The following is a 21,430-nucleotide window of genomic DNA, read 5'->3' on the forward strand; positions in this document are numbered from 1 at the left end:
ACTTTAAAGAGCAACTTTTCCCATTTCCATAGGATGGTGGTGGATGCCGTAAGGGTAACACTTTCCAAGTCCCCGTTGCATTTAACTAAAATATGCCTCAGTGAGGACTTTCTTGTTATCATGGTTTTGATACTTTTGATCTTCCCTAGAACTTTACTCTTGTCATCTATCACCTTGACAATTTAATGTACCATGAATTCTTGGCCATGAGAATAATATATAAGTGCCTTTCATCCTCATCCTCTTAGGTTTAAATGGGTGTGAATCTAAATGCTTTTTTAAATCATCTGGTGCCATCCAATGCCAGTTAGTAAATGAGGAACATTGCCTTTTATCTCACCATTATGGATTGTTATGATCATGTTACCTATTGATTGTTTAATAACATATTTTTTCCCACAAATAACACAGCACTGAGAGACTGTGTGTGTGTGTGTGTGTGTTCCTATAAGAAGCAAATGAAATATACCATGTATTTAGTCTCTCTCGTTGATCCTGGGTTATAAGTCACCAAGACCTGTGCTTAAAGGTCTCTGTCAAATAGGTTTGCTCTGATATGGAGGGCATGATCTTGTGTTTCTAATCACTGCCCTGCACTGGAGACCCTTTCCAGTCCTCTAATCTTATCAGCCAAACAGACACACTAGTCCTCCTCTGCCCCCACTTGGTTCCTCTTAAAGTCCCCTCCTTCACATTTCACTGAGGACACTGACAACATATGGGTCCTCTTATCCACACAGGGGCCCTGAGATAAAGATTCAGCTAATACTGGGACTACATTTTAATTGTAAGTTTAGTAGGTTTCTAGGTTTTATCTGGAGTCTTCTGTTTAATATAAAAGGTGCTACTCCTTCTCCCTCTACAATACTGTCTTCCTTTTAAATGCTTGCATTTTTGTTATGTTTATTTTATAATTTCTACTGTTTTGGAACATCTAGCCTTTGTATAGTTTTAAAAAATTAACCCAGTATTGTTTTGTGCTCACTTTTAAAAATACATAATAAAACACTCCCAACTAGAAGATTCATACCAATTAGAACTGGTAAACACAGGAACTTCACAGAAAACTTTAAAATGTCTAGTAAATGACATATAGGACAATTTGAATTAATGGAAAGGTATATGTTCTTAGCACAGAATACGAAGAGACCCAGCCACACAAATTATTTTATGAATTAAAAGCAATATTAATAAAATTCCAATCTGATTTTTCAAGAAATTTGATAAACTCATACCAAAATTTATATGACAAGTGCTCACTTGTGGTGGAATAGAATAGATAGAATAGAATAAATGCATAAAGGGATAAAAGGAAAGAAAGAGATGGAGGGGGCAGAAGAGCAAGGGAAGGAGGAAGGAAGGGGTATTGCAGGAATGATAATATATTATGCACTGAGGAATATGGATAATTCAACTTTATGCCCTTGAGATTAACCTCTCCCTACCACACTCACACGCACACATACATACCCCCCCCCCACTATATGAACTGATTTATTCAAATATTCTTTATAGAATATATGTCAAGTGCTCCATTTCAATCTCATCCTTTTTTTCAGTTGTAAACTTCCAAATCTCCGTGCAAACATTTCTGTTGTATTTCGCAAGCTGGCAATTTCTTTCTTTTTTTTTTTTTACAAGATAGAAATTTCTTAACTCTAAATTTCACAAGCAGAATCATTAGCTGTAAGATTTCTCATCCTTTTGTTTCAGAAGCAAAAATTTAGCTGGAAGAATAACTTCTAAGTATTATAAACTCCATAAGGGGGATCCCTGGGTGGCGCAGCAGTTTGGCGCCTGCCTTTGGCCCAGGGTGCGATCCTGGAGACCCAGGATCGAATCCCACATCGGGCTCCCAGTGCATGGAGCCTGCTTCTCCCTCTGTCTGTGTCTCTGTCTCTGTCTCTGTCTCTCTCTTTCTCTGTGACTATCATAAATAAATAAAAATTAAAAAAAAAAAAAACTCCATAAGGCCATACCTCATATCAGATTTATCCTATATACCCAGGATCAAGAGTAGTATCGGGCAGGTGTAGGTGTAAGTGCTCAGCAGCATTTGTTCTGTGGAATGAAGAGGTGAGTGAGCAAGGAAGAGTAGATGAGGCCATTTTTGCCATGTGCTAAGTAAGGAACAGTGAGCTTCTAACAGCTACGGAAAAGGGCCAAAACCTTTGAATCACAGAGAGAATATATCCATTTGTGAGTATCTCTCACACCATAACTTAAGAGACTGCGGCCAGTACAAGAGAGAGAAATCCACAACCCCTGTCTGTGGCCTGGTGGGAGGTATGCTGAGCCTATAGGTGAGAAGATTGGCTGGGATGTGAGAGTAGAGAGCAGATACTTGAAAGGCTGCCATGTGGAAAGTTGAAATGACTTAAACTTAGTTCACATGTCCCAGAACATCAAATAGAACCGATAACACGAGTTTTAGGAAAGAAGGTTTTGGGTCAGTATAAACCCAGACTCTCAAAAAGTCAAGAACTTTCTGAAAATGTCATGTGAAGTAGTGAGTTTTCTCTCTTCAGAGATGCCCTTCTAGAAGTGAATGGCCCAGGAATCCATGTGTCATACAAACAATGTTCCTTTGTTCTCCATGTGTAATAAATAGTCTAAGCAGTGAGGTCAGAGTGATAAAAAAAAAGACGACAAGTCCCTGATAAAAAAAAAAAAAACAATTTAAAATATAACATTCAATATAAGTGCTTTGTGAAAAGTAAAGCCATGTAAGGGGAGAGAGCGACAAGTGTCCTACTCTAAGTAGGGTGGTCAAGGAAGTTCTCTCTGAAAAGGTGACATTTGAATAGAATTAAAGGAACTGGTAGAGGAAGGGATGTGAGTATCTAGAGGCAGAGAATGCCAGCAAAGAAAACCCAAGAGGATAGGGTGCCAGGTCCAAAGGGAGCACAAGGAGTGTGGCCCCTTGCAGTTTTTCTTGTTCACATCCTCTTCGTCAGGCTTGACATTAGTACTAACCTAAATTGAGCATCACCACTAGTGCCCTGGAGCACGGTGCTCCCACAAATATCAGAGGTCTTAGATTTAAGCTTTCAGATTTAAGTCTGACTCATGAGAGTTAAGACAAAGAATTTAATTCTGTAGGGTTCAGAACCTAGGACCATATGAACTGCTAAAGCGGTTAGCGTGACCCTTTGTTGACACTTGAGACAGAGTGTGTTGCAGAAAATGTCAAGAGCATGTCTCATTGCTCCCACAAGTACTGACGTTACTAAGAGGCAGGATGCACGTCTGATTCATCTTTGTGCCCACCTGCATGTCTTAGACTTAACACGCACTCAAGAAATATGTTGAGTGGATGCATTAATATGCTTCAGCAGCTCTAAGAGTTCAGTGTTTGTCTTTTTTTTTTTTTTTAAGTTTTTTTATTTATTTATGATAGTCACACAGAGAGAGAGAGAGAGAGAGAGGGGCGCAGAGACATAGGCAGAGGGAGAAGCAGGCTCCATGCACCAGGAGCCCGATGTGGGATTTGATCCCAGGTCTCCAGGATCGCGCTCTGGGCCAAAGGCAGGCGCTAAACCGCTGCGCCACCCAGGGATCCCCAGTGTCTGTCTTAATAAAAACACTTATATGAACATGCAGCTTAAAACTGAATCATAAATTGAGGGAGGAAAGCTTTGTGTGGGTAACTGATGAGCTAATAAAAATGAGATCTTCCCCCAAAAGTAGAAAAGGCAGCCAATGGCAAATAATCTTCCTTTAGTAGTGTCAGAGATTAAACACACTTCTAGAACTGGGTAAGCATGGGGGAAGCATCATTCTTAGGATAATTAGCATAAGCCCAGTGACAAAGAAGTGAGATAGGCCCTATGTTTGAGCAACAGACTTGGGGAAAAAAAAATCCTTTGAGAATGTATTGCAATAATGTGCTAGGGAGAGACCAACACACCCTGACTTATATATGGTTATGTGCCGTCGTGTGCTAGAAAACTAGAGCCAAAATTTGTATAGAAAAAATTCCATACTCTTCTTATAGCAAAGAAACTTCCAGAAATTGAGACACCTCAGCAGAGCAAGTTATAGAAGCAGTTGGGTGAGACCAGTAGAATATATTTTACAGAACTGAAATTATGTTATGTTTTGGCCATATGTGGTTGTTTTATAATAAAATTGTAACTGACAGCCATGGTAAAAACCAGGTCTTTCTTATCCAGACAGTTGCCCATTTATTCAGATGTTGTGCAGAGAAGTATAGTGCCAGCATCCCAAAGTAAACCATATTATGGGCAATGATTAAGTTCTATAACAGTATTAATACTTGACTTTGTACCCAGTGGTTGGATTTTATGAGCTTTCCTAAGAGTCTATAAACCCCATGTTGTTTTGTGGGAAAATGGTTTCTTCATTCTAAACAACCAATTTTCAAATGGACTTTTGCGGGCTTTTTTAATGTTCATTATCTCTTTAGTATATTTTAGTTTTGCAGGGATTTTTAAAAATTAACTTGAAATTTAATACTTCTTGAGTAGTGGTGATACGTTCATAATATTGGTTTATTCTATTCTCTGAAGTTTGTGGTCCTGTACCAATTAAATTTCTTAAAAAATAAAAATACCAGAATTTCAGAAGTGTCAGTGAATTTAGAGGTGATTTAGTACAAGTTCCCATCCAATATAGAAATAAAAATTAAAGTACAGTATTTATTGAATGTTGACCAGGTGACCAGGACTAAGTTAAGTATTATAGGGAAAACAAAATAATTAAGGCTTTATCTCTGCCCCAAAGGAGCTTAAGGAATAATTGGAGAGGCAAAGTTACGTATTCATTCATCATACCATTTTATTTTATATGCTATGTTACATGCTAAGTTCTGACAACACAAAACTTGGTCTTGCCTGTGAAGATGTTTACACTGTTGTAAATATAAATGTTCATATACACCCTTCTAAAATGCAAGATAATTGCTCCAGTGTGTATGTGTGTGTGTGTGTGTGTGTGTATCCATGCGTGTGTGTTCATATTTCAATGACCATTTATTGCAATGACTACAAAGGAGGAAGAACAGTTAAGACTATGTGGGGAAATCAAGTTTGTCAATATTTTATATACGATTTAAATTATATTCCTAAGAGAAGAAAGTTTATGGTGTGTTACAAACAATAAGATTTGTAAAGCAAAATAAAATTTAATGTATATGCACTTGGAAGATTCTAGCAAATAAAGACTCTTAGGGTTTTTTTGATGTAACAGCACCTTTTCTTCCTAAAGAATAAAGGCTTTTAAATATTCATAGTGACTTTTCATCATGTAATGGCAAGTTCTAAACATTAGGTTTCCTAAGAAGTAAACTATGCTAACTGGCAATATTGGGGGCAGCTATTTTAAAATTAAGCTGATGTCTCCCTCCTCAAAGTATATTAGTCCTTAAGAGCTGGGGTGATTCTTTGCACAGATGCCTAAAGCTAAGGCTCTGAAACTTTAAGTTCAAAATGTTAGCTTATGTTTTGGGATGTTGATGTTAACTTTTAAAATGTAGATGCTGTGGTGATATGTGGAATTGTTGAATCACTATATTATACACCTGAGATTAATAGAACATTGTATGTTAACTGGAATTAAAATAAAAACTTAGTTTAAGGGACAGCTGGGTGGCTAGCTGGGTGAGTGACTGGCTCTTGGTTTTTCGGCTTAGGTCATGATCTCAGGGTTGTGGGATCAAGTCCTGCATCAGGGCTGCTCACTTAACTCAGACTCTACTTGTGATCTCTCTCTCCTCTCCCTCAGCCCTCCCCTGCTTGTATGTGCTCTCTCTCTCAAATAAATAAATAAATCTTTAAAAAATAAAATAATTTTCTAAAAGAGGAAGAAAAAAATAAAATGTAGGTGCTAGATCATTGGACTCAAAAATGCTTAATGCATGATGAGAAAATGTAGATCTCTTCTGACTCACTTTTGTGCATGATTGTATTGGTTAGTCACTTAATTTTATATTTTTAGAAATTCTGCACCATCAACCACAAGTCTTTTGTCTAATAAACAGACCATCAATTACATCATCATTTTACCTTGTAAGAAACCTCATACGCTTACTGGAGATGCAAAACCTGGGTTGATTTTTATAATTTCAACTACATCAAGTAAATTCAAAGAGAAAAATTAAATCCTTCCTCCAAACTTCAAACAGAAAACATGAACTCTTTCATAGATTTTTAGGTAAAACACATTGCTTTTCTGAGCCTCAGTCTTATTAAATGAGCAGGATAGGCATCATTTCCTTTTTACAGTTTATTGTGAAAAAAGTGGTGGTAAAATAGAAATGTATTCTTTTTAGTCTCTTTAACGATAGACTTCAAATGTCTTCATATGGTGCATTTCCTTAAAGCCCTAAGTGTGATTAGTCAGGTTCTCTGGTAAACAGGTTGAGAAAGGTCTAAGATAAAGGACCAAATGCTCAGTTCTTCCTTCTCCCAGAGGGCCTTACAAGACCTGGGTAGAGGACAAAACCAGGCAAAAGAATATTTGATGAAAGCTCAGCTCTGGCCCCAAAGTCACTCTGTCCATCTCCTGGTGAGCTAAGCCAGACATCAGGTAAGTCACAAGGCCTTCCTTTGCCTAAGCACTGAAGGCTGTGTGATCTGGACAAGAAGGGGATGGGGGCACCTCAAGAAGCTGGCTTATCCTCTTTCCCTGCACTTTAATCTCTGCCTACCCAGAGTGAGAAAGGGGACACTCAGGCAAGGAAGAGACCGAGGGGAAAGGGAGAGTGGGGGAGGGGAAGAGGAGATTGCTAATTCACCCTAAAGCCAGGGGGAGAGCTTGTGTGAGCCATCCTCCCCAGGCCCTCCTAGGACATGGTCCATTTCCAAGAGAAAGGCAGCTCCAGACCCATCATATCACACCAGCTTCAAGATAGAAAAGAGACTTCAAAGTGGTGACTCCTGAAGGAAGCTCTAATGAGAGAGGCCTGACAAACTAATCTTGAGAGCTCCTGCCACTTGAACCCAGAGCCTTCACACCTTATGAGCACCTGGGTTCACCACTTTTCCTTTAATGCTACCATTAGCGCTATTTCTTCTAGAGAGAAGGAAGGGGGAACAAAGAAGAGTCCTGGGTTCTGCCCAGGGTTCAACCATCTAGACGAGTCAGAGAAAGATCTGTAACTGAAATTGACCCTATGTGGTAAAAGACCTGTTTGCCTGGAATGTGTGGAAACTTTCTTATACAAATTCATGATATTTCTGGAGTCCAGATAGGTTAGCCTCCAAAGAGCATGAGGATGTCCTACCATCCAACGAACCTAAGTGACTAAGAATTGCCCTGAGTCTTGCCTTACCTGCAAGCCTTCTGCAGTGTCTCAACAGGTACAGGTATTCTCTCTTAGAGACGTACTAGCTTTTCCTTCACGTAAGATTGACCACAGCCTTGGTTTCATTCTTTGGCTTGCTGAGTGCTGTAGCAATTTATTCTTTGATTATTAGAGTAAATTTCTAAAATTAATCATTTTTTTAAAAAATCCTTTCGGTACAGTTTTTTGTTTGCATGTTTGTGTGCTTGCCTTGTTTAGAATTATGCATCTTTGTGGGGCTTGTACATGGTCTAGCTAGTCCAGAGGAGCTATGTTCCTCTTTGGACGCCACCAATTTCTTTCATCTTACTCCCGTTCACAGATTTATCGGTGAACTGCAGGATGTCCAGGGATAAGTCAGTTGAGTACAGAACAAGATTTTAGTGCCTGGAAATTGCTTCAAAAAGAGCTTTCCCTTCATTATTTCAAGAGCATAATTATAAATATTTTAAATTCCTTAGGCAACTGAAACAAACTGTCTCTATTATGAATCATTAGCTGTCGGTTCCTAATGTTTAACCATAGTTTTTTTATATCCACTAAATTTTCTCACATGGTTTTTGACTTTGAAATGCTTTCCACTTAAATCTTAAATTGCCATGAATCAAATAATTCACTAGTCCACTTGGCTTATGGAAAAATGCCATGAAGCAAAATGAAAACAGTTTTGAATCAGTTCCACTGCCTTATTTAAAATTTCTTTTCTTCTAATTCCTTTTGTGTCCTGGAGCAGCTGGCCTCCAAAGGAGAAGAAAACACAATGTAGATAATGCTAAGTTACAGGAAATGAGAGCATCCTTGATGTCTGGAAAGTCTCAAGCTAACCAGAGGTTAAAAAAATTAACATTTGGGGTGCCTGGGTGGCTCAGTCAGTTAAGTGACCAATTCTGGATTTCGCCTTGGGTCATGATCTCAGGATGGTGAGATCAAACCTTTAGTTGGGTCTCGCACTGACTCTGGAGCCTGCTTAGGATTCTCTCTCCCTCTCCCTCTGCACCCCCGCCTCGCCCCCGCACACAGACATGTACTCACAAACACATGCAGGTGCGCACTCTAAAAATGAATAATTATAAAATAACATTTATAGTGTGTGTAGTCATCCTTACCCTCGAAAAGTCAGTGTGTTTGTATTTACAGTGATAGAGGAATCGCCTTTATTAAGGGAAGTGTCAAATGTAGACATGATCCTAAAGCAGATGTGCTGGTTTCCTTTTCATTTAGGAATAAATAGATGGTGCCTAAGAGTAAGCACTAAGCTCGGGCTTTAGGAATCAGTAGGCAGACATCACTGGGCAATTTGGAAGATGTGTGTGAAACGAATTGGTTCATCTCAGAGGAAGGTAGCGAGAAGCCAAATATTTCCAGATGTTCACTGGCATCTGATTTTATAAAATTGTGCACTTGCCATTGTTGTGGTTTGCTTCCCTGGGTGGGAAAATGTGTTTGTTTATCCACCTCATATTTATTGCAAAGCTATTTCCTGCCGGGCAGGGTTAGTAGGATGAGGCCACTTTTAAAAAGCTTCCTGGTCTAGGAGGTAAAATGATGAGCAATGATGCCGTGTTTCCTTAGGTGCTGTGATAGGGGGCACACCAGGGCTTAAAAGACTGTTGCAGTTCTGCTTCGCCTTAATCCTCCTCCTGTATAGTAATGACTCGGGAAACTATGCTGTAACTTTTTCAGTGTTTAATTCTTCTACCAGACTAATGGCATTTTATTCTCTCAAGCACAGAGATTTCTGATAATGCTTAACTCGAGAAGATGTGCTTGATGCCTGGGTTTTAGTCATGTACAGATGACTCTCTTTTTTTTACTCTCTGGCTATACCCTTCCTCCGTACACAGTATGTTCCCTGTCCATCATATAAGTTTGGGTTTGTTTGTTTGTTTGTTTGTTTGTTTTTGGAGATTGTATTTACTTATTTGACAGAGAGAGAACAAGTAGTGGGGAGGGGCAGAGGGAGAAGCAGACTCCCCGCTGAGCAGGGAGCCAGATGTGGGGGCTCAGTCACAGGACCCTGGGATCACGACCTGAGCTGAAGGCAGATGTTTAACCGACTGAGCCCCCCAGGCGCCCCCATCATATAAGTTTTAAGCACCATCCTTTAGGAGAAGTCAGGCGCCGTGCACGTGGCAGTCAGGGAACCCCACACCCTCGCAGCCTGTGTTCCCACTTCCCCTTGAGACAGGCGCTGGCTTGTGCTGATGAGAGGGATGCTGTGTGTGGTGCTTGGGGATGTCTGTGTTTGTGCTCCAGTGGTCCCTGCCCCCCAATCCGCGCACACTGGCCTCGGAGAACAGCAACACGTGTGAATCAGACATTTGCTGAGAATGAAAGCATTTAGATGGTCACCCCCTTTAAAACCACCTTTCTACCTTTTTCAGTTCTTTTTCTTTCTTATCAAGATTTGTTTGTACTTAAGGTATTTCCGGGGGTTAGCCCTGAAACAACTCTGCATTTTCGGAATGAATCCTGTCACTGCTGGAGGCAAATGCTGTCTCTTGAGAGTAGGTGCTTTATCTTCTAGCACCTTGTTTCTGGGAGAGTGAGTTTGTTCATTAACTGATAACTTAGAGACATGAAAATTAACTTCCTTCCCTTGCATCTCTATCCCTCCTCCCAGGAGAAATGAGTGTACCTCAGAGAGGAAGAGCCACACTCGATCTCTGGCATCTTTTCTCTTGCTCTTCCCAAGTGTAGCCCTGTGTCCCTGCCTCTGGAACCTTGAGGTTCTGACCTTACCCTCCCATAACCTATTCAAGCCAGTAGCTTCAGAGTCTAAATGAAGGTGCTCCAACCCCAAGAAGCCTCCCCTGCCCACTCTAAGCTTGGTAACTCAACTTACCACACCCTTCACTTGGCGTTTATAGTGCCTTGTGTGCTCCCCTGTTTGGCTTTTCTTATGGCTCTTTGTGTCTCTCCAGTAGAGTTGGAAGTGCTTTTAGAACAGCAACCCTTGGTTATGCCTCCTTGATTTTCCTACGATGCTTAGCATAGAGTAAGATATTCAAGAAGTTTTAGTTGATAAAATGAATACTACTCTATCCTTAGTATCTCTGAACAAGCCCTGGGGGATAGGTCTTTAGGATCTGTTTCTTGCTAGGTCATTCTTGGGTTTGGAGAGATTCTTTTGATCTTCAGATTGGGGGCAAATCTGGATGGTTAGCTGCAGGGAGGATAGAACCCTTTGGAATCAGCTGTTATGTGAATCTGTGGGGTGGAAGAGGATAAGGTTAATCACCTTTATATTGGCCCATCTACCTTTTTGTACCTGCTGTCTACCTGTTTGTAACTAGGCCATAACCAAGTGCAAGCACAATCTCTTTAGGGACACCTGGGTGGCTCAGTGGTTGAGCGTCTGCCTTTGGCTCAGCTCATGATCCTGGGGTCCTGGGATCGAGTCCTCCATTGGGCTCCCTGCATGGAGCCTGCTTCTCCCTCTGCCTGTGTCTCTGCCTTTCTCTGTGTGTCTCTCATGAATAAATAAATAAAATCTTAAAAAAAAAAAAGAAATAAAAAAGCACGATCTCTTTAAAGGATCAACCACAATCTAAAGAATGTGCTTGGATCACAAGTTAGCATATTGGAATGACACCTGCCATTTTATCATATGCAGCAAATTTTCTCACTTTTTTCAGTTATAATATAGTCATAACTATGACTCAAAGTCTAAACTAAGAAATAATTTTGGTGTTCTAATATATAGAAAAAGAGTAATGGACTTAATTGTTGAGGAGGTGAGAAAATACGTATCTCATATGCTGTTGTTGGGAGATGTATAAAGACATTCAGCCTTTTTTTTGTTGGGGAGAGGAATTTGGCATGACAGGTGTATCTTGTTTGGCACTACCCAAGTGATGCTGATTCTTCATAATGTTCATCCTGAGACTAAATTTTTATAATAAAATACACACACTCACACATTCTTCTGGAAAAGATACCAAAGCAAGTGTTAATACTTCAAAACACTCCCTCTGCTCAATGTACATAGCCATGATAAAGCATAAAAAGAGATTTTTAAAATGCATACATGGACTCAAAAACAGGACAGGAATGGAAAATGAGTGGGGCCAAAGCAACTGCCGGCTGTTAGCCAAAAGCAGGCAGTAGCAGCCAGGGGCTCAGTTCCTGCCAGTAAGGGGAGCTAAAAATGCACAAAACAAGATAAGAGCCTGGTCACTGTTGGAAGCCAAAGGGCCCCCGCTCCTGAAAGGAAGCTGAAAAGAATGACAAGTAACTGGATGGTGGGCTGGTGCTTCTGAGGAAATCGTGCCTTCTAAGCAGGAGCTAAGCCAGCCCGCCTGCTCTTTCCCACCCGGATCTGTGAGACCCTGACATAGGGCTGGAACAGCAGGATACCACGATAAGGGCCAGTGGGAGGCTGGGGGGGCTGGGGGTTGGGTGCAGGAAACCACAAGAGTGCACTAGGGATGGTGGGAGACAATCTCCATCTCAGAACCAGCCTACCCCCCAGAGCACAGGAAGAGAACAATGCTGAGAAGGCTCTCAACAAAATTTGCCCGTTGGAACACTGATTCACTTGAGTGAAACTGCATTTTGAAACATATAATGAAGTTCAAATAAATATACATACAGTGGTCAAAGAGATAAGGATAGGATATTTAAAAATGGATAGATATGACAAGAGAGCAAGTGGATATAAAACATTTGGATGGGGGATCCCTGGGTGGCGCAGCGCTTTGGCGCCTGCCTTTGGCCCAGGGCGCGATCCTGGAGACCCGGGATCGAGTCCCACGTCGGGCTCCCGGTGCATGGAGCCTGCTTCTCCCTCTGCCTGTGTCTCTGCCTCTCTCTCTCTCTCTGTGTGTGACTATCATAAATAAATAAAAATTAAAAAAAAACAAACATTTGGATGGTTGAGTGGCTCAGTGGTTGAGAATCTACCTTTGGCTCAGATCATGATCCCAGGGTCCTGGGATCGAGTCCTACTCTCTGCCTATGTCTCTGCCTCTTTCTCTTTGTCTGTCATGAATAACATCTTTTAAAAAAATTTAGAAACTTTGGAAATAAAAAAGTCACTGAATTTAAAAATATGAAAAATAAGACTATGCTCAGCTGCAAAAGAAGTAATGAATTAGGTAAGAGTCCCAGAGCCAAGCACAGAGAGAGGTGAGGATTAGAAAGCACACATACACCCGTGGGTGATCGATTGAGAGGCTCTAACGTATGTCTAATAGGAATTACAGGAAGAAAAATGGAAGAAATGATGGAGCAAGTGTGGAGGCAATATTTAAAGAAATTTTGCTGAATGTTCCAAAATTAAATAAAGTTGAGTCCTTAGTTACAGATACTGAGCAGGATTAATCTACATCCATTCAAAATTACAGTGAAATTGTAGAAGATCTGGGATTAAAGACAAAATCTTGAGAGCTTCCATAGAGAAAGATAGATTGCCTACTAGAGGACAAACTCGAGGTGACAGCAGGCTTCCCAGCAGTGAAAATAGAGGCCAGAGGAAGACAGGATAGTATTCTAAAATGCTGAAGGGAAATGGCTGTCAACAGCGGATTTTATAACTTTCTAAACTATTATTCAAGATAGAAAGCAATAGAAACGTGTTCAGATGCACAAGGGATATGAGCTTCCTATCCACAAACCCTTGGTAAAAGAATTATTAGGGATATACTTCAACCAAAAGGAAAATGAACCCAGAGAAAAGATGCAGGAAGTAAGAAAACTGGTGAGGGCATGATTTGCTAAATCTATAAATAAGCTCAACCAACTGTACGTCTTTATTTCTTTTTTTTTTTTTTTTAATGTGTGTTTCAGAGAAGAAAACTACAACAAACCCCAAGAACAACAAAATGAGATGGTTAGTGGGTAGTTCAAACATGCTTGGAGCAGGGTAACAATGCTGAAAACTTTAAACGCCTGTGTTTTAAGAAATTATAGGTAGCCTCTTTCTAGACGTTACTAACCAAGTGAGGCGGGGTGGGAGATAGGAGGTGTGGAAAATGTTATCAGTGCAGCAGAAGGCAGGAAGAAGGAAGGAAAAGGATATATTAAAAAAATACAGAAATCCACACACCAGTAAATATCCAAATATGAGTGAACAAAATAATGTAATAGATTAAATTCACTGTAAAAAGAAAGAGATGATTAGTTTGGATTTTTAAAAAATTCATAAAAGAGACACCTAATGAGGCACCTGGGTGGCTCAGTGGTTGAGAATCTGCCTTTGGCCCAGGTCATGATCCCAGGGTTCTGGGATCAAGTCCTGCATCGGGCTCCCCACAGGGAAGCCTGCTTCTCCCTCTGCCTATGTCTCAGACTCTCTCTGTGTCTCTCATGAATAAATAAATAAAATCTTTTAAAAAGAGAGACCTAAAAAATAAAACAAGATTGTAGACAAGGATGCAAAATAGATGAAAGAACAATATATTCTTTTTAAAAAACTGGTGAGGTACTTAATATTAGGTGTCATTTAGTCCTGCCATCTTCAGGAATATACTCTTTATCAAAACAAGATATATCTTTGAGTTTTAAAACCTGCATAAATGCCTGTAATCATCATCACAAACAGGATACCGAAGAATCTCAGTACCCCGAGGAATTCCCTGGTGCCAAATCTTTGCAGAGAATCCCTGACAACCACCCATCTGTTCTCCGTCCCCTGTGGTAGAATGCTGTGTAAAGTCAGACGGCTTGCAATTTTTTGACACTCACATTGGTTTCAATAGAAAAATGCCCTAAATGCATGTCATCATTGGGATGTTTTTAGTAAATTATAGCATATCCACAACTATGAATTCTATGGTCCTTAAAATGAAGTAGAGCCCTATGTGCCAACGTGTTAAGGTCTTCAGGACATAGAATGAGAGGGAAAAGCTCAGGAAAGAGTCACATGGAAGATTCCATGTGTTTTTATGTCCTGTTTATGAAAATGCACAGGTGACAGACCTGGAAGAGTGTGCTCCAGACCTACCAGGGCTTACTAAGGAATGGCACAAGGGAGGGAAGGAAGAAACGAGGACTCTACCATCTGTGTTAAAAAAAAAAAAAAAAGTTTGTGCTAGCAAATAATAAAAATACTTGGGCATAACTTAACACCAGTGTCCAAAATCTATGTGAGGAAAGCTGTAAGACACTCTTGAAAGGCATAAAATTGGATGGGAACAAATGGAAACACACCGCGGGAGAGGAAGGATCAATGCCGTAAAGACATTAGTTCTTCTTAAACTAGTTTATAAATGTAATGTAATTCCAACAAAAATACCACCAAGGTGGGTTGTTGGGTTTTTCCCCGCCTCCCCTTCTGGATCTAGATGAGTTGATTATAAAATTCATTGTGAAAGGCAAGCAAGAGTTTTTTGAACAGTTACCACACTGATTCCTGATTAGTTGTCTTTCCCCTGTGCTTGACCTTGAAGGGCTCCTTGTTCTTGGTATCCCTAAAACCTACTGTCTGACGTACAGTGGATAGGCCAGCGTGGTTGACTTCTCCTGACGCACACGACTACAGCTCTCTCGGCCTACTGCTCCGGTCAATGTCATCTCTATCTCTGGCATGTAAGCGATAAGCTGGCACTTAACTTAGGTTGCTCTGTCTTTGTTATTTCAAGCAGCTTCTCTGAAGCTAAGTGGTTTGGTTTTGTTCTGTTTTGTTTTAACCTCAGCTCTTTGGTGTCTCTTTCATGCAAATGTGATGCTTTTTCAACTTGGTATACCCCAGGTGGGTTCTGCTTTTCACTGCGTCCTTGGCGCTTTTCTGGAAATCGTCTAAATGAAGTAGATCTTATTTTTACATTATAATAGTGGATGTTAGAATTCTGACAAAGTACTGAGAATCAAATAACTATCATCAAAGCCATATTATGCAATCAAAGATGTAGGCATGACCATTAATGATTTAAAATAATGAAAACTAGGGTTAAAAGTTTCTAATTTTGAATTGATTGTGTGAGGCGTATTTCACTTAAAAATGCATCTCCTTGCTTATATAAATTCGACAATTATGCTCTTAAATAGTTGATTTCTTTTCCTAGATCTGAGCAGCACTTCAGGCATAGTTTGCCTGGGTTGTTACCTTTATTTAGGGAGCTTGAATTTTTGCTTTCTTTGTCTCAAAAATGCACTGAGCTCCATATTTTCCCCCTATAAACAGCAGTTATGTTGTCTTGAAATAATTTACAAGTGAGAATTTATGAATGCAAATTTTACTGAGCCCATTTCTGCAATCCCTTAAACCCTTGGGTTTCTTTTCCAGAAACATTGCCTAGATATTATCACAGTGATGGGATGATTTGGCATGTATATTTTTATTCCTCCGGGGCATTGAACTGTAAGGCCTTAAGGAGCATTTTATATGCTTGTCACCTAGACATCAGTTGCTCCTGAAGATCTAGAACATGATGGATCAAATTCCAGTCTGTGGCCCTATGGCCGTCTCCAAGGTCTAGGGACTCCTGGAAGGATTTGGTTCTTTTTTTTTTTTTTTTAAGGTTTTATTTATTTATTCATGAGAGACATACAGAGAGAGAAAGGGACAGAGACACAGGCAGAGGGAAAAGCAGGCTCCATGCAGGGAGCCTGACGTGGGACTCGATCCCGGGACTCCAGGATCACACCCTGGGCTGAAGGCCCGCACTAAACCACTGAGCCACCCGGGCTGCCCAAAGATTTGGTTCTTATGGTCCTTGTTCCTGCTTCCATGGAAATGGTTTGGATTATAGATTTTTACTATCCCAGGCAAATTCTCCCTGTCTGTACAATTTTGATCCCAGCAGGAAATTTTGTTCCTTTTTGTTGTGATTTTTCTGAAATTTACTCATAAAAGCTGTGTGTGTGTGTGTGTGTGTGTGTGTGTCTGTCTGTCTGTCTGTCTCTGTGTCTGTGTGTGTGTCTTGGGTCTACGTAGCAGATTTTACCAAAGTTTTGGGCAAGACTAAAAGATACTTATATCTCAAAATAGAAATAATGACTATATATTCCAGCCTCCTAACATGTTGCCTGACCTATTTTCTTTGATTCTGGCCCCTCTGCTCTGCTGACTCACCTCCTCCCACCTCCAGGCCTGTTCATCCCGTTATAGAGGAGGGTCAACCATCTTCGTTGCCATGGCTTCACCTGACCTTTGCTGTCACTGACTCACCTTATTCTGTATCCTACCCCTCCCGGCTCCCAAACCAAGTTAGACATTTTCCTTAACACAGATGATTTTTTTATTCAAGAATTATCCTCATATCTGCCTCGAGGATAGTAACTTTCTCACTTTGTTGTATTTTGGATTGGATTCTCTTGTTTGTCCTGCTTTTTCCATTTTTTTCCTCTCCCTGACCCCATGTCCCTCCCCATCCAGTCTATCCCTTTTCCTGCCCAAACACACATCTAGCACCTACTCCCAAACCCTTTTCCTCCAAAGGCATTCTGAGGCTTGCCTCTATATGAAAAGGGTGAAATTCCTCTACATTGTTGATGCATTGTGGTATGTGTGTGTGTGTGTGTGTGTGTGTGTGTGTATGTGTGTGTGTGAGAGAGAGGGAGAGAGAGAGAGAGAGAGAGAGAGCTGGTGGTGAGCAGAAGGGGGGCTTCCTCCCTGCTCACCCCCCAGGCAGACCAGCAGCCTGGAACCCTGATAGTCCTTTGAAATTCGTGTTGCAGCCTTTCTGTAAGGCTTGTTTGGTGCTCTAACCTTTAAATTACCGGATAAAGTTAAAGAGAAGTGAGGTATATAGGTTAACTAACAAATTTCTCAAAAAAGCAGGAAAGATGAAACAAAAAAGATTTCAAGTTCTTACGAGCTGCTGCTTCTTACAAAGATACCACAGAATACCTGAGCTGTTTGTTGTGGTTCTTGCTGCTGTTTTAGGGAGCCTGGCTGCCTTATTTTTGTCTGTCTTTCCCTTTTTTACTGTCCCTTTGAGAATGCAGATCCTTCTCCCAGTTGTCAAGGCTGCAATGCTCAGAAGCACCCTGTGTGTTGAACGTGCGGGGCCACTTCCTGCCTCCACCCTGTGGCCATCTCACGCTCAAACCCTCCCGTCTGCTCTTGCAGGTGGACTCCTTACCTGCGCTGTTCCTTTTCTTAGACCTGAATTAGGCGACCTGCCTGCGTCCCCACTCTCTGGGAATTCTCCTCTGAGCTGTGTCTCTGCTGGAGTCTTCTGTTTTTAAAAAAGAAAAAAAGGGGGCACCCAGGTGGCTCAGGGGCTGAGCATCTGCCTTCCACCCAGGGCGTGATCCTGGAGACCCGGGATCGAGTCCCATGTGGGGGTCCTTGCACGGAGCCTGTGTCTCCCTCTGCCTGTGTCTCTGCCTCTCTCTCGTGTCTCTCATGAATAAATAAATAAAATATTTTTAAAAAATAAAAATGAAAAAAATTTTAAAAAGGATTGTATTTATTTATTTGAGAGAAAAGAAGAGGAGAGAGCACAGAGGCAGAGGACGAGCAGACTCCCTGATGAACTGGGAGCCCCCATGCGAGGCTCCACCCCAGGATCCCAGATCAGGGCCTGAGCTGAAGGCAGAGGCTTAACCGACTGAGCCACCCAGGTGCCCCTGCTAGAATCTTCTTAGGAAATGTTCTCTCAGCAGCAGGAGCACCTATTGTTTATAGGAACTGAATTCCAGCGTTTTTTCTACTCTGTGCTCACTTCTGATTAGTTAACAGCTGCTGGAACCGTCCTTCTCCTCCTGGGCTTTAAGTGAGCACGTTTAAAAAATTCTGTCTTCGTGAAGACCGAAGGGGAAATCTGGCATCAGGAGACTGAGAGGAACTGAGGGAGATCAGCTCTGTCCCCCTCCCCTGCGCTGGGCTGTTCTCTGAAGCCCTCCTCGCAGAAGCCTGGTGAAATGAGAAGCCGCGTGCAGTGGTAGGAGGACAGAAGTCAGGTTCATATTCCTGTGCTACCGGGACGCCTGGGTGGCCCAGTGGTTGAGCATCTGCCTTCAGCTCAGGTCGTGATCCTGGGGTCCTGAGATCGAGTCCCGCATTGGGCTCCCCAGGTCTCTGTGTCTCCCATGAATAAATGAATAAAATCATTAAAAATAATAATAGTATAAATCAAAAAATAACTTCCCGCACTACCATTTCCTGGCTATGTGAACTTGGACACGTTATACACATTCTCTGAACCTGAGTTGGTCTTTTCCTTTTGCAGAATGGGGAGAACGGCAGGTGCTAGCCAGGCAGGTTCCTTTGTGCGGAATATAAAAAGGTACCCCCACCTTGTGACCATAGACAGCCGCAAGAGGATGGGGCTTCTATCCCGCCGCGGGGAGTACAGCAGGACTTCAGCGCACCCCTGCCCCTTGCTTGGCACCCGTGTGCAGCGCATAACCTGAAGCCCCAGAAAGGCAAGCTCCAGACGTCTGTCGTCTTCCACCATTAGGAGCAAGCTGGGGAGGTGCAGGCCGGGCCGCAGGCCAGGGCGTCTGCCCGGGTGCTTGGCAGGGAGTTAGCACTTGAAGAAGGTGCCTGGCTGCCTTTTTACCTTCTAACTGATTTTCCTTGCACAAACCAATTCTTCTGTGTTTTTGTCACAACGCTGAAGATGCCACCTTAACACCAGCTCACAGGTGTCACTCTTGGCAAAGGTGCTCAGGGAGGCGCTCCCTTCCCCTGCTCATCTCCAGCCCCTACCTTCTGCTTACTTTGCAGACTTGTTGGAGCATTAAAGGAGACCGTGAATGGGAAAACATCCAGAACATGACCCCAGACACTGAATTGCTTACTTCTCTTTCTCCTGTATTCCTTCAGGGTAGTCTGGCATTTGTCTAGACTTCCTCCTGCTATTTTCTATTCCAGGGGTTTCCGAGGTAGAGTCCTTGACACCCCCTCCACCAGAAATGCAAAGGATGCTGCGTTGAGATGTGAGATAAAAATGAAAACTTTTAGTTAGACAGGCACACCTCATTTTATTGCACTTCCCTTTATTGCACGTTGCAGATGCTGTGTTTTTCACATATGGAAGATTTCTGACAATGCTGCATCGAGCAAGTCTATTGACTCAATTTTTCCAACAGCATTTGTTTCATGTCTCAGTGTCACATTTGGGTGATTCTTGCAATGTTTGAAACCTCTTCATTAGTATTATATTTGCTATGGTGATCTGTGACTAGTGATTATGACCTGCTGAAAGCACAGATGACGGTGTACATTTTTTTTGACACTTTTGCCCTCTTAATAGACTATAGTCTAATGTAAATGTAACTTTTCTCTGCACTGGAAAACAAGTCAAGTATCATTTGACTTGCTGTGTTGCAATATCTGCTTTATTGTGGTCCTCTGGAACTGAACCTGCAATATCTTCAAGGTATGCCTGTATTTATTTTAAGCTTCAAGGGAAAGGAATTATGCTTTTCTAATATTTCACGTATGGATTGACAATACTTTATGGATGTAATTATGAATAAGACATACATATACTGAGTGGGCACGCTCAGCATTTTTTCTCTGACATAGGTAAGTGATAAAAACACTTGAAGACCACTGCTCTGTTCTCACATCTCTGTAATCACTGATTCTATAAATGCAGTCACGTGTGTGATTTCTTGTTGCTTCTTCTGATTGACATAGTAAGTAATTGCTCCCTGCTTTATCTTCCAGGACAGAGCGTTTATAACTGTTTTATAGTTATAAACTCTTTTATAGTGAGATTTCCTTTCTTCCCCTAACCTCATTTCTTTCATTGTTATTTGCGTACAGTATTGAAGAAGTGAGCTCTTTTCCTAGGGCATAATTTGCATAAGGAAATTTGTTACTTATGATAAAGTCAGATTGGGATCTTTTTGGTTTAATTCTAGAAATGCAGTAAAATAAAATAGGAAAATGAGCTCTGGGTCCAGGTGGCCTGAGCAAGATGGCATTAGCTAGTAACTTAACCTTTCTGGGCCTTGGTCTCCTCATCTATGAAATGGGAGTAATAAGAGTACCTGCCTCATCAGATTCAGGTGACAATTAAAAGGATGAATACCCGTGATATTTTTAGGATAGGGTCAGTTGCATATTAAACATAGTAGAAGTTTTCTGTTGTCAGCGGTATAATCACTATCCTTACCTTTGCCCCCAGGATGGGCAACACACCAGACATATGCAATTCAGAACTGGAAGTTCCAGTGTTGGTTCTGGGTTCATTCATTTTTCTCAGCAGACACATGCTGGTGGTCTCCTTTGCATTGGGCACTCTGCTCCATGTTGGTTGCTCCATTCCATTGTCAGACCTTGTACTTCTGTCTGCTGGGCTGTATCTCTCCGGTCACCAACTTGTGATCACATTCCCCTGCCACAGTGGCCCACTTTGCAATGGATTCAATTTCTGCTTCTATAATCGATATAAAGGACTTTGCTATTTGTTAGCAAAATCGCTAAATGTTTTGTTGTTGCTGAATCACTGAAAGCTATGGATTTCCAGCCATTTGACATTTTAAGGTACAAGTAGATTTTCCCTGCATTATTGATTCCACATGTTACTGCTGTCAATTCCTTGGCTATTATTTTCCCTCTGAACTGTTTGTTTATTGTTCCTAGGGACAGTTTTTCCAGGTTGTTCAAAGAGTATTTGGCCTCATACTCCTTCATCTTTAAAAAGGATGCACTCTCAGGGTTCCTGGGTGGCCCAACAGGTCACGGGTATATGCCTTCAGCTCAGGTCATGATCCCAGAGACCTGGGATCGAGCCCTGCATTGGGCTCCTTGGTCAGTGGGGAGCCTGCTTCTCCCTCTCTCTCTTTGCTGCTCCCCCTGCTTGTGCTCTCATGCTTGCTCTCTCTCAAATGAATAAATAAAATCTTAAAAAAAATAAAATAAAAAGGATGCATTCTCTCTTACCAAAAAAGCAGTGTTGTGAGACTATTGAACATTCTTAGGATTTACTGGGTGGTTGTTGTTGTTGTTGTTTTCGACAAATTGAGATATTGCTGGAAGGATAAAAGTTTTCAATGTAACATTTTGTGTGAAAAGCCAGCAAGTTGAAACCTAATTATTTTACTATGGAGCAGAGAGATGAAATGGTTTTTATAAAAGCTTAGTGAATTCCCATTTTATGAAGGCCATTTGGATCCATCTATGCATGCAGTCCAGGATATGGGCAGAAAGTAAAGGGGAAATGATAAAGACAGGAATTTCTTCCAACATTTCCTGCTGCCAATCCTGTTAATTCTCAT

General features: G+C 41.4%; 1 protein-coding gene across 4 annotated transcripts in view; it reads left to right on the forward strand.

The window, feature by feature from the left end:
* LRRC8C (leucine rich repeat containing 8 VRAC subunit C) overlaps positions 1-21,430 on the forward strand; it is an 84,431-nt gene that overhangs the window by 56,093 nt on the left and 6,908 nt on the right. The window contains exon 2 of one of the 4 annotated variants that reach the window (XM_072834404.1): positions 14,698-14,836. The exons of the other annotated variants lie outside the window; for them this stretch is intronic. The gene's annotated coding sequence lies outside the window, so the exon portion shown is untranslated. The remainder of the gene's footprint in view (positions 1-14,697; positions 14,837-21,430) is intronic. 4 annotated transcript variants of the gene reach the window in all.

This window comes from Canis lupus, chromosome 8 (assembly GCF_048164855.1).
Source record: "Canis lupus baileyi chromosome 8, mCanLup2.hap1, whole genome shotgun sequence".
Classification (NCBI taxonomy): domain Eukaryota; kingdom Metazoa; phylum Chordata; class Mammalia; order Carnivora; family Canidae; genus Canis; species Canis lupus.